At 40.0% G+C, this 12022-nt stretch overlaps 1 protein-coding gene across 5 annotated transcripts in view; it reads right to left on the reverse strand.

Moving 5' to 3' along the window:
• ARHGEF10 (Rho guanine nucleotide exchange factor 10) overlaps positions 1-12022 on the reverse strand; it is a 110816-nt gene extending 98794 nt beyond the window's left edge. For 4 of the 5 annotated variants that reach the window (XM_039715604.1, XM_039715607.1, XM_039715606.1 and 1 more), the window contains exon 1: positions 11966-12022. The gene's annotated coding sequence lies outside the window, so the exon portion shown is untranslated. Of the gene's footprint in view, positions 1-9099; positions 9268-11965 lie in introns of those variants that run through there. The other variant, XM_039715602.1, reaches the window with a different exon arrangement.

A 12022-nucleotide genomic window follows, 5' to 3' on the forward strand; every position in this document is an offset into this window, starting at 1 on the left:
ACAGTGGCCAAATATTAAACTAAATGGCAAATGAATTGCCACTTACAGAAAAAGTGGCAGTGAATAGAAAAAAGCTTCAAAAAAGGATCCAACCCTAGGAGGCACTATGCAATTTACCTCCCTAACATTAGGTTTACAAGGGTGAATTATCAGGACAGGTGTGCCAGGAAGGATAATAACTCCGGTAGCGCAAGATCCTAGTAAGATGAGATAATTCATAACAACTTCATTTAAGCATGCAAAATTCCCTTTTAAACTGTCTTAAGCTTTGGTAACTCTTAATCCAGTCCTAGACAAAATCATGTAGCTTCAGAGCCAAGGCTCAGAAAGGATTCCCCCAACATAACACAATAAATTCCATTATATGCTTTCACTATACAGTGTTCCTTCTAAAGCTTCTCCACAGTTTATATCTGCAGAGCCCCAAGGCGTGTTCCTGCTTACAGATGTCTGGAATGCATCCTGCCACACCAAAACTGTCAGCCAAAACAAGTGATAGTTTGAAGAAATGGCTATTTTCCTGTATATTTTTAAAGCTGCTCATGACTGGAGCACAGGTTTTCAAGCATGACACACGTAATATCAAGCAAACCTCTGAAAGTGACTCTCAGCACCTTTTCCAAATGCATCTTTAAGAGAGCAGCTAAAAGGCTTTCAGAATGATTTTTTTCTTTAAATATATGACACAAGCTTTTAAACATCTATCAAAGTCAACTTCCAACAATGATTTTTTTAAAATCAATTCCTTCCTCACCAGCAAATATTAACAAGACACAGAGCTGAGCCATGGAGTTTGATTCCCATTTTGATCTAGCTCACAGTGACATGCTTCAAATTACACAAGAATTGTGTGAAAGAAGGACACAGACCCAGTGTTAGAGTCCTACCCACTGACCTGCTTGCTCCCATCTGAACAGTGCAGTTATTCACAAGAAAAAAGATACACTTTCTCACTTAAGAATGCTTCAGGGGTTGATTTATACATTACATTAACTCATTTTGAAGTTCCACATATTTTTTGCTACTTTTTAGATGCTGAGAAAAACCCTGCAGCAGGAAAGAGAGCTTGTGTATTACAGATTGCATTAATACCCTCCAAAAAGAAAATAATTGCCGTATTATGTAGCAGACAGTACGTTTATGAACAATCTCTAATAGCATCACATTTCAAAGAGAAGTTTTTCACTCTTCTTTTGAGAGGCAGGGGAACTAACTCGAAGATATTTAAATCAATATTAAGGCAGATGATTTAATTTGACTAGCAGCATTTGCAGCTCAAGTGCTTTTCCCACTGATTCTCCTGCTAACAGAGTTACACAGCACAGCTTACAGGTGCATTTAGACAATAATCATGAAAATCGTGAAAGCTCAAATTAAGCTGAAAGGGACTCCTAAATGTTCTCTCATGCACCTAACACAGGTGTTTTCAAAAATAAATCAGGTTACTCAGGGTCTTTGTCCCCACAAGTTATGAAATCCCCTGAAGGTGGAGGTCTTCCCATCCCCCAGAGCATCCTGCTCCTGAGCTTAACCAGAAAGTCCAGGAAGAGTTTTTCCTGTAAGCCCAACTGGAGCTGGGCTGCAGCACCTTGCAGCCATTGCCTCTCATTCTGCTGCTGTGCACCCCTGAACAAAGCCTTGCTCCACCTTCTTTCCAACACTGCCTTGGGAAGCAGAAGACTGCAATTCAATCCCCCTCACTCCTTTCTTCTCAAAATGACACAAAACCAGTTCCTTCAGCCTCTCCTGACCTCTTCCCACCCCCAACCATAGCACTGGCCTTTACTGGACTTGCTCCAGTTTGCCAGTCCCTCATTTGTACTGGGGCCTCACAATGAACACTGAATTCCAGATGCAGCATTGAGACCTCCAAGCAGATGTTACTTGGTTTAACATAAAATTATATTTTAAAAGTTAACAGCTTTTAAGACACAGAATATTAAGATTTTGTTCCAAAGGTATTTTAAAAACTGCAAAAAGAAAAAATCCTTATTAAACATGAAACACATGTATTATTATATTCATGCATATTTCATCATAGAATTATGAATAACTGAAAAACTGCCCTGACTTACTCAAAATTTCATGGAGGTTATAAAAATATAGAGCTCTTTTCCCCCATGTAACACTGTTTTCTCAAACACAGTATAACCTCTGTTTAATGACTCAAAGTTCACTTTCCAGACTCCACAGCAATCACAGGAACAAAGGGACAGAAAGAAGCTCTCAGAGTTACTTTATTTCCACTGGCATCCAGATGCAAAAGGAATTCACCTGACTTGGTGCTCATCACCTTCTTTGCTTCCGATGTGGCAGAGACAGCAGTGACTGCTGTGGGCCACAGAAGTGGTCTACAGATTGTCTCCTTTCCTCTCCCCCCCGTATTTCCCCTGTGTGCCCCACAGACAGCAGATGCAGGGGGCGAGGCCAAGGAGCTCCTGGGCACTTTGATAAAAGGCAGCTGAACCTCTCTGGTCTAAACACTGGCCCTCACTCCCAATGTCTACTTCCTGATGTTTTCATTCAGTCCTTTCCTGCCAAACTGTAAGGAGGAACGGGCAATTCTTGCTCATATTTAGTTTTCTAATTTTTTAAGTTACCACTTTACCTACCCACTTATAGCTGAACCAATCTATCTAGGCAAACCCCAACTATTCCAAGCCTAAGAGACTACTGTTAAAAATAAACCCTACTTGTAGCACAATAGCATGCTTTTATTCCAGATGTTTAGCTAGTAGTTTCCTAAGTTTGGCACTAAAAATCAGGAATAATCATATTAAATGCACACATTTTTAAAGAAAAAAACTACAACAGGTGCCTTATTGTACTGCAATATATTCAGTTCCTGACCAAATTTGCAATGTTTTCTAAGTTTTAAGTTGATATTTAGGAAAAAAGAAAAGGAATTACAATACCACATTAAAATCAGAGGTTCATGGGCAATGTTTCTGATGCAGAGAAGTCCCCCACAGTTAAAGCAGTCAGATCTCCAATGGCACTCACATCAGAAACCAAAATCATCCAAGTGTGAAATAGTCCCTAAGGACAGCTCCCAACACTTCCAATTTTCCACCAACTACACTAATCTTTGACCACAGAAGTCAGTACTGAAGGAAGTGAGAGTCTGTGATGCTCCACAGCAGACCTCACAACCTCAAAGTGCTAATACCTGCAAAATCTGAGACTGAAATTCTGATTCCACAGCAAAGAGCAGTTTCAGCAAAAGAAACAAAGGCAAAGACACCTTTATATTTATTCAAAGACTATAGAAGAATGTCAACATTCCTCTTTGAGACTCAGTTTTCCTTTCTCCTAACCTCTGGTAAATCCTTTTGCCTGCAGGACTAGGCTTCTCAGCAGTGTCTGCATATCTGATTTTGTTCAATGATTTCCTCTAATTGTGGGACAAACAACAGACTATCAGTTCTCAGGCAAAGGATTACAAATACTGATCAACATCTGCATTTCTACTTCAACAAAATTATTTTCCATCTGTCACTACTTGTGCAGAAGTCAGAATGTAACAAAAATGGGACCGGCACAAGCTCTGCCCAAACTACAAGGCAGTGCAGCATTCAAAGCTGGGGGCACAGCACTTATGTGCTGAGCTCCCAAAGGGCACTCTTTGCTGCCAAGCTTCCTCAGCTCTGTCACCCTAAGAACTGTAATGGTGACTCACACACCTTCTCTTGTGGGTGTGTGCACTGTAACTGCAGCAACATCAGAATTCTTCATTCTTAACACTGCAGAGAGAATGAACATTTTATAATAGGAAACAGAAGCTGAATCAAGGAGACTGACTGCCAAGAAAGTGTGACTTATCTCTGAGAAAGCCAGAAAGTCTTTTAAAAATTAAGCTAAAAAACAACAACAAAACAATAAAACTTGAGAAGGTAAAGCCCCTGAATGTCTAACATCCCTTTGTGTCCACATCACTTAGTGAATATTGCTGTATAATGCCCAATTGAGTCTTCTTCCACCCAGAACTAGAGAACTCCTATTAGGAATTAAATCTCACTGAAATTTGATATGAAGACTCTTACAGCAATGCAGAGAAATTGCAACATAGAAGAAGGCAGAAGATAGAAAGTTCATTTCCTATTTTTTTTCCTCCTGTAGCTCAAGAAAGCTCTTACAGACAGAAAAAATAAAAACTGATTTACAATTTGTTCTCCATACAAGTTACTACTAAGAAACATAGACTGTAAATTTTTCAATAGGTGTCTACAATGGGTATGAATAAAGCAGCCATTTATATTACGGCAGCGTCCCATCCCATGCTGTAAGCCATTAAAGAAGTCTGTATCAAGACCAGATCATTATTTCTTTTAATGGATATTCAGTTTTATTAATGGCTAAGAGTCCTCTTCTAAACGGATTTTATTCTTAAATTTAGCACAGAAAATTACTGAAATCACAAGCAATGGAATTAGACAGGAAGCACATAGGTTCAGGTAGAAAATTAATAGGAAGCCCAATTCCTGGCTCAGTTAAAGTTGTGTGACATTCTATTTCTTGCAGCAATTCAAACAAGGCCAGATCTGCAGAGATGCACATTTTTCAGAATAAACAGAGAATTCACTTCAACAAAAGCCACTTTGCTTCTTTTTCTGCTCCCCTTTCTCACACCAAACAGTATCCTGCTCAAGGCCAGAGAAAATACAGCAACAGCACGCCCTGAAAAGGAAGCAATCTACAGAGACACCCCAAAAAACATGGCTGAAGATTAGTTTTCTAGCCTTTCTTTTTAAAGGGTATTACTTACAAAATTTCTTCACCTAGATTCCTGCTCAGTACACCACCTAGAGGAAGGGAAAATATGACGGAAGCAAAGATTGCATTTGTAGATTTGTCCAAAGGATCCTGATCACAGTGAAATCAGTACTGTTAAATTTTTACTATTTATGTTCTTCCCCTCTATAGATTATTATTGCAAGGCATATTACAGAATCACTGCTTGATAGATTCATTCAGGTTGCCAGGAGGTCAGGTAGTCCAACCTGCTGCTCCAAGCCAGGTCCACTACCAAGTGAGACCAGGCTACTTTATCTACTGAGATACTCTCAGTAGATAAAAATCTCTGAAGACAGACTGCACGACCATGTCAGACATCCTGCCACCTTGTTTTGTTGTCCTAGAAAAAACATTGTCCTTGTATCTAGCTAGAACTACTCTTACTTCAGTTATGACCACAGCCTACGGTCCTGTGCCCTTCCTCACAGTCTGCCAGCTGGTGGGAGCACACTGCCAGTCCCCCGTGAAGCTTCTTTCTCCTCCAGGGCACTGCTGCCACTCCCTGACATTGTAGCAGCCTTGTCCTGAACTTGCTCAGTTTTATCCACATCTCTCTTGTACTAGGGTGAAGTGTGGACACAAAACTGGATGCAACTGTGCATACTGCAGGTGTGGTCTGACAAGTGCTGAGTGAGAGGAACCCTTCCCCTCCAAGGAGACATTCCTTCCCAGGTGTGTAACCTTACCCTTCTCATTGCTGAATTCCACAGAGTTCTTGCCAGCCAGTTCCTCCCATCTGCCCAAGTCCTTCTGAAAGACAGCCTGAATCTCAAGCACATCCGCTGGCCACCCCTTTCCTCCACTTTGGTGTCACCTGCAAACTCCACGAGCAAGGGCTGGTGGACTTCCACTTCATGCATAACATTAAAATGGACACATCCTATGGTGGACAGCTGGGGCTATCCACTGGTCACCAGCCTCAAGTTACAGCCAACCAGCCACCTCCCAAAACCAAGCTCCAAATTCCAGCAGTCTTCCATCCATCGAGCAGCACATCCACCTAGATCACAATCACTTTCTGCAAAAGACCTTGCTGAATCCAACACAAGCATAAGGTTTTATTAAGCTCAGTAGCAATATATTTACTTTACAAATAGAAAAGCCATGACTTACAAATGTTTGAGGAATGAGAGAAATATGCATAAAAAGGGAAAGGAAGAGATTTCCAAACAAGCACTTAGGACACCTAACTTTTTAGTGAATGAACCTTGCTCCTGTCTTTTGTCCTGGCAACTATGTGAATACCCAAAGTAAGATGGGCATCACCCCAGAATTTGCAGACCATCCTGAAGGTCAAGAGTACTGTAACAAATTGCAAGCCTCTGAAGAATTAAAAGGGAACATCGGCATCATATGCTTTAAGTCAAGAATGGTCTGATTTTCTCCTGTGCCACACAAACTAGAAAACTGCATCACTGGGTCAAGACAAAGATCCTTCACGTCCCACACAAAAGCAAAATAAAAACATAATAATATTAAGAGCATTTTTCTTAATTAGTGCTGTAATTTGACAGCAGTCAAGTAACTTCATCTGGAAAAGATATTTCTGCAATTTCCCTTTTTAAATTTAATTCAGATTAGTCCCTTTGAATGCTGGATATGAAGAACTACCTTAATTGGAAATATCCACATCAAGGTTTCTATTTTTTAATTAGAGAAGATCCTCATATGTTGCAGCACACTTCAACTGTGATGTAAACCTATACAGGGTTTAGTTGCATACATATTATTATAATACCTCTGTAATTAGAATTATTTTGAAGAGAGTTTAGAAATGCTTTTTATTAAAAATGCACCAAAATATCATTTAGTATAGTAATCCTGATCAGCCTTACATGTGAAAGACAGTAATTTTGTCACAGGGAGGGTTTCATTCTGCAGCAAATCAAGGTCTTAATAGGGAAAAAAAAAGCCACGGAAATGTTCTTCATGGATACATTCAATAAAGCATTTTTTCCCCTCCAACTGTACATTAGTCAGACATTCATTACAAAACCAGAATGTCTTGTTTCAACTTGCACTAAATCCGTGCATCCTGGTTTCACGTGGCACAGGTTGTCTTGCAAGATACTGATGACAACTGATGAAAATTTCCACCAGAAACTGTTTCCAACGATGTAAGTGAAAGGACACACTGGAATAAACATTCAGTTACTTCTGCTGCCTGCAAACCAGTCCTGATAGAGACACTTTACCTAAACATTTTCAGCTCTTTGGGTACTACTGCCCTTGGGAAAGTAACCATGCTGTTTCTCATCAAGGACAACTCATTCTATCTGATTATTAGAAAATCATCCAGTTGAACAAATGTGTTTCATCTGATGAATAAAGTTATTAAGAATTTTAATAGAGTATTATTACTAAGTTTCAAAAATATGTGGAGTAAAATATGGAAATACATTTCCAATAACAAAGTTAAAATGTATGCTCTAGAAAAAAAACTATTTTCATTCATTTTCTAACACCAAAATTTTATTCAAATAAATCAGAAATCAGGTAATGCAGCTGTTAAATCATTAATTATAGGAAGAAAGAAAAATAGTAATAGCACCTGCAAAGAACAGCCCTTGTCATCAAAAAATGTATAATGAAAGCTAGATTCCCACAGAAGTGTAAGTTCTGCATGTAGTCCAAACATCAGCAGTCTTCACTCTTTCCTTGATTTGAAAATTATCTAGTAGACATCTTTCCTCTCAATCTCCTACAATCTGAAAGTGAAGTTTTTAAAACTCAAATTAGTCAATCCATGGTTTGCAACAATACTGAATATTAAGCATGAAATTCTAAAAGGACACTGAGGATGAGACTGGGAACGCTTTAGAAAAGTGAAAAATATAAAAATAAGAGACATAAGCTCAAGACTCACTGTGATCCTACCAGGAAATCTAAATATTGCCATCCACTTCTCAGTATGTTATTAGCCCATTTTACAGATGAGGAAATAACGTTTACCCTCTTTCTTGCAAGTTTTTGAGATGCAGTCTGTATCTCTAAGGAAAAAAATATTCATACAGTTTCTGCATTTTTTTAATGCATTTCGAGAAACAAGGGATTACAGAAGAGAAACAAGAGTGAATGTTTGACCTTGAGCTTGGATCCTCACAGTTCACATTCATGGTTCAGTCCCAAGTAACAAGTATTGTACAGTACAGTAAGTCACTGAAACAGATTTTCCCAAGATAATGCCCCTATTCAGCAGCACATAAGTAGAACAATTTATTTTGCTCTGCTTAACTGCTTCACCCACGCATTTGACATTAAGCTTCAGGCTTCCTGACTGAGCAGTGAACATGCAGGACATAATCAATGTTGTGCAATTATGCATCACTTCCCACAGTCTTGCTGATTCAGGCATTTCAGAATAAACATGAATCAAGTTTTTGATCTAAAAACACAAGTTTGAAAACATATTTTTCAACTCTTGTTTACCATTACTTGTCATCACTCCCTTCAAAACAAGGTCTACTTTTACATATTCCTGGTTTCTAAATAACCCGCATTATTTTGGTGCAAGCAAAACTCAAGTTTCTTTACAACAAGAAAATGTCCAACAGATGAAAATCTCAAAAGATGCTAATAATAATGCAGCATTTTCTTCCATGGATATGTGACACAACTTGAGTCATGATATTCTGCTCTGCAAACCACACACATGTACAGTGGCATTACTGAGAAAGATTTGCAAACAAAAATAACACTAAGACACAGTTGTATAGGTCCACAACGAGAATTCTGGCTTACCTTGCTCATGCACCTCCCACCTCCCTCTAATGAAGAGATTCTCTTCCTCATGATACTCCCAAAGTCTCCCCTAAGTAATTCTCAGGCTTCAGTTTATGAATCAATCTCTGAAAATTTCCAAGCATCCAGGCTTACAGCTTTTCTACTCACTAAACTACTTCTAGATTCAGAAATTAATTTACCAATATTAATCTTCCACTAACAGATGTAATAACAAGAATGACATTGTATTAAAAGGAATGGGAGTGAGGGAAAAGTATCAGTAATAAATGCCAATTTTAACAAAATATGATCTTAGATATGAAAAATGCCTCCCTCACATGTTGTCAAATACACAAAAAAAGAAAGACTAATTCATACCACTACCAATGAAACCTCATTTATCATTTCATTTTAACATACAAAATGTTAAAAAATTAAGAACAATTGCATTCACAGTGTTGAACACTCCAAAGGAAGTTTCTCTAAGGTACAAGTGCCACAATAGATATTCTACAAGAAGCATCCAAGGATAGTCCAGAAAAGCGCTTACAGCTCAAAAAACCATCAGGAAGCTGAACTTACAGAAAGGTAGTTTAAAAAATATCTTTTAGAGACCATACAACAACTCCACGGGTTCCCTTCCAACATTCTGAAGTAAAACTGTAAAATGGAAATATATAAAGAAAAAAGTGAAATAGAAGTCACTGTACAAAAGCAGAAACAAAATTATTGTCCCATATACTGCCCTCCCACCTTTAATATGTAAATTAAAGAAAATAAGTACCTCACATAGCTCATTTCTCCATCATTTACAAAGTTGAGAACAGATGCACAAATAAACTGACTGCAGCTTTGCACAACATATAAAGCTCATTCTGAAAGTCTGAATCAAAACTGGTCCTCCTCCTTCTGGACTGCAGCTTTTGCTTCCTGACTGCTTCAGAAATAGACTGAAGTTTATAAATTTTCTACAACAGATGCTAAAAATAATTTCTAATTCATATAGAAGCAGTTAATAGACTTCCTGTTTTACAAATAAGCAATGTACTATTCCCCATTGCATTAAATTCCGTTAACAATTATGAAGTTTAACAATAGCCTTTCAGGTTTGTTGTCTTCCTTCAAATGTGTAAACTATGCAGTGATTCCTAAAGAGCTCAGAATCAACTGAAGAACTCCTCTGTTGTTGAGATTTCTTCACGGAATTATAGGATGTTTTGGGTTGGAAGGGACCCTAAAAATCATCCAGGTTCCAACCTCCTTGCCCTGCATGTGGCAAGGACATTTTCCATGAGACCAGGTTGCTCAGAGTCCCATCCAGCCCAGCCTGGCAAGATGAAGTTTGTTTGAAGTATTCCAGTATGGGAAAGGATTTTTGCTGTCCACTGATGAGTGAAATCATAGCCTATCTGCTAAGCATTAGCACAGCTCAGGGTCACTGAGAGCTCCTCAGCATGCAGGGAAGGAGGCAAGCCCCTTGTCAGTACCTGAGTGTGCTCATAGCACAAGATTTGTACACTTGTCTCTCACACAGCACTGGGGCTCCTCTCCAAATCCTGTGGCATAGCAACTCCTGATGGCCAACCCACAGGATGCTGCCAGGTCCTGGCATTCAGCAGGAGATGATGGACAGCCCACTGCTCAAGTGTCAGTCTGCTTCCATGGTCCCTTCTCCTACCACATCCATCTGTGGGTATCAGCCTCACAAGCCCCACACACTGGAAACCCAGTACCATCACAAGACACCTGCCACCACTCACACAGTGTCACATCTCATGTACAATGCCACAGGTAATCTAAGGAATCCATGGAATATATTATAAAAATCTTGAAGTCTCACTGTAAAGCTTCCAGAAATATCAGATTTCAAGGTAGTACCTAAAGAACTACTGTTCATAACCAGATAAACACATGTAACTAGTTCATGGAATACTAAGCCTGAGGGTGAGAAGGAGAAAAAAAAAAAAGACAAGATGGATTAAACAAAGCAAGTCAGACAGATTATCAAGATCAAACAGATCACCCAAGTGAAAAGAATGAAGGGTGCATTGAAGAAAGCAGCTGAACAGCCAGAACCTCTGCCTGAATAATGGGCTTGAAGTTGTAGGCACCAAACATGTCCCCACATTCAGGCAACAAACCTGTGTCTCCTGAGTGCCAACAGAAAATTTTAAAAATGTTATACTTCATTTCTGCTACAGAACAGATTTCTCACTGGGGTTCACCAAGCAGACTGAAAGCTTTACGAAAAAAATATTTTATTTATAATAAAAGTAGCCACAAACTAACACGTGTTGGTAGAATCTCACTGTATTTATTTAGCATGAAACAGTTTTTAAGCAATAACTTTTATTTCCTGACTCATGAAAAAAAGACCCCAATCCTACACCTTTTTATGCTAACAGTTAAACTGCAAGACTGAAACAAAAAGATGCTTTTTACATTTCAATTAAACAACTTAAAACCTGCTAGCTCAAGGTAAAAGCCATGATGTTAGGATCTTTGGCAAAGAAAGGGGGAAAAAAAAAGAAAGAATGATTGAAGAATTGAAGAAATATGTAAATGAAAGATGGCAGAATTTAGGATGGATAAAATTGTTTTGGCCACAAATACAAGCAACGCCTAAAAATCTTTAAAATACGCCTTTGCTGTGGTCAAATTATTAGCAGCTGCCTTTGCAAGCACTTGGTACTGACACAGCCTGCTCACTCACCCCTCCAGTGCATGACTGGGCAATCTTTTAAAGCTCTTCTTACTTTACCCGGTAAATGCAGGGCATCTTGCAAAAGCAACTACATAGTCTGGGATCACCACAAACAACTATGTAACTTCTTCAGTAGTTGCACGGTTAATTACAAAGAAACCGAATTAAAAAATACATAAAATGACAGCGTAATTGCGAATAAGCATTTTTCCCCTCTGTCAAGATAACTAATTTAATTTCAGATGCCAACTAAAAAACTGGTCGACACCAGCGTTGAAGAACGGGGAAGGAAAGGCACTCCAGCTCCCACGGGAGTTTTATTTTCCACAACCGTGTCCGTAGCTGATGGAGAGCGGAGGGTCGCTGGAGCCGGCGGCTCCCCACACCGCGGAACACGAAGCAGCGCACACGCGAGAGACCCCCCGCGAAAACCTCGCGGAAGAAACTTCACCGCAGTCCAGCAGCGAGAAGTTTGGCCAAGGCGTTTTACGGACCCCTCGCATCCCCGTTTCAGTGACCCACCTCGCACGGGCAAACCACATTTAATGACAATCTCACAGCCCGCGTCTGCCCTCCTGCCCCGCGGCGGTGTCCAGCGGCTGCCGCCCCGGGCCCCCGCAGCCCCAGCGAGGCAGCCCTCGCCCCCGAAGGGCGTCTCCGCACCAAGCATCGAGCCCACCCTCCGAGGACCAAACTTTCCGTGACAACACCGGAGCACGACCCCGGCGCGAAGCGAACACCCACCTCCTCCGCCGCGGCCGGAGCCGCCGCCAAACGCTCCGAGGCGGCCGCCGCCCGGCA

This window comes from Passer montanus, unplaced genomic scaffold (assembly GCF_014805655.1).
Source record: "Passer montanus isolate IOZ18808 unplaced genomic scaffold, ASM1480565v1 scaffold34, whole genome shotgun sequence".
NCBI lineage: Eukaryota > Metazoa > Chordata > Aves > Passeriformes > Passeridae > Passer > Passer montanus.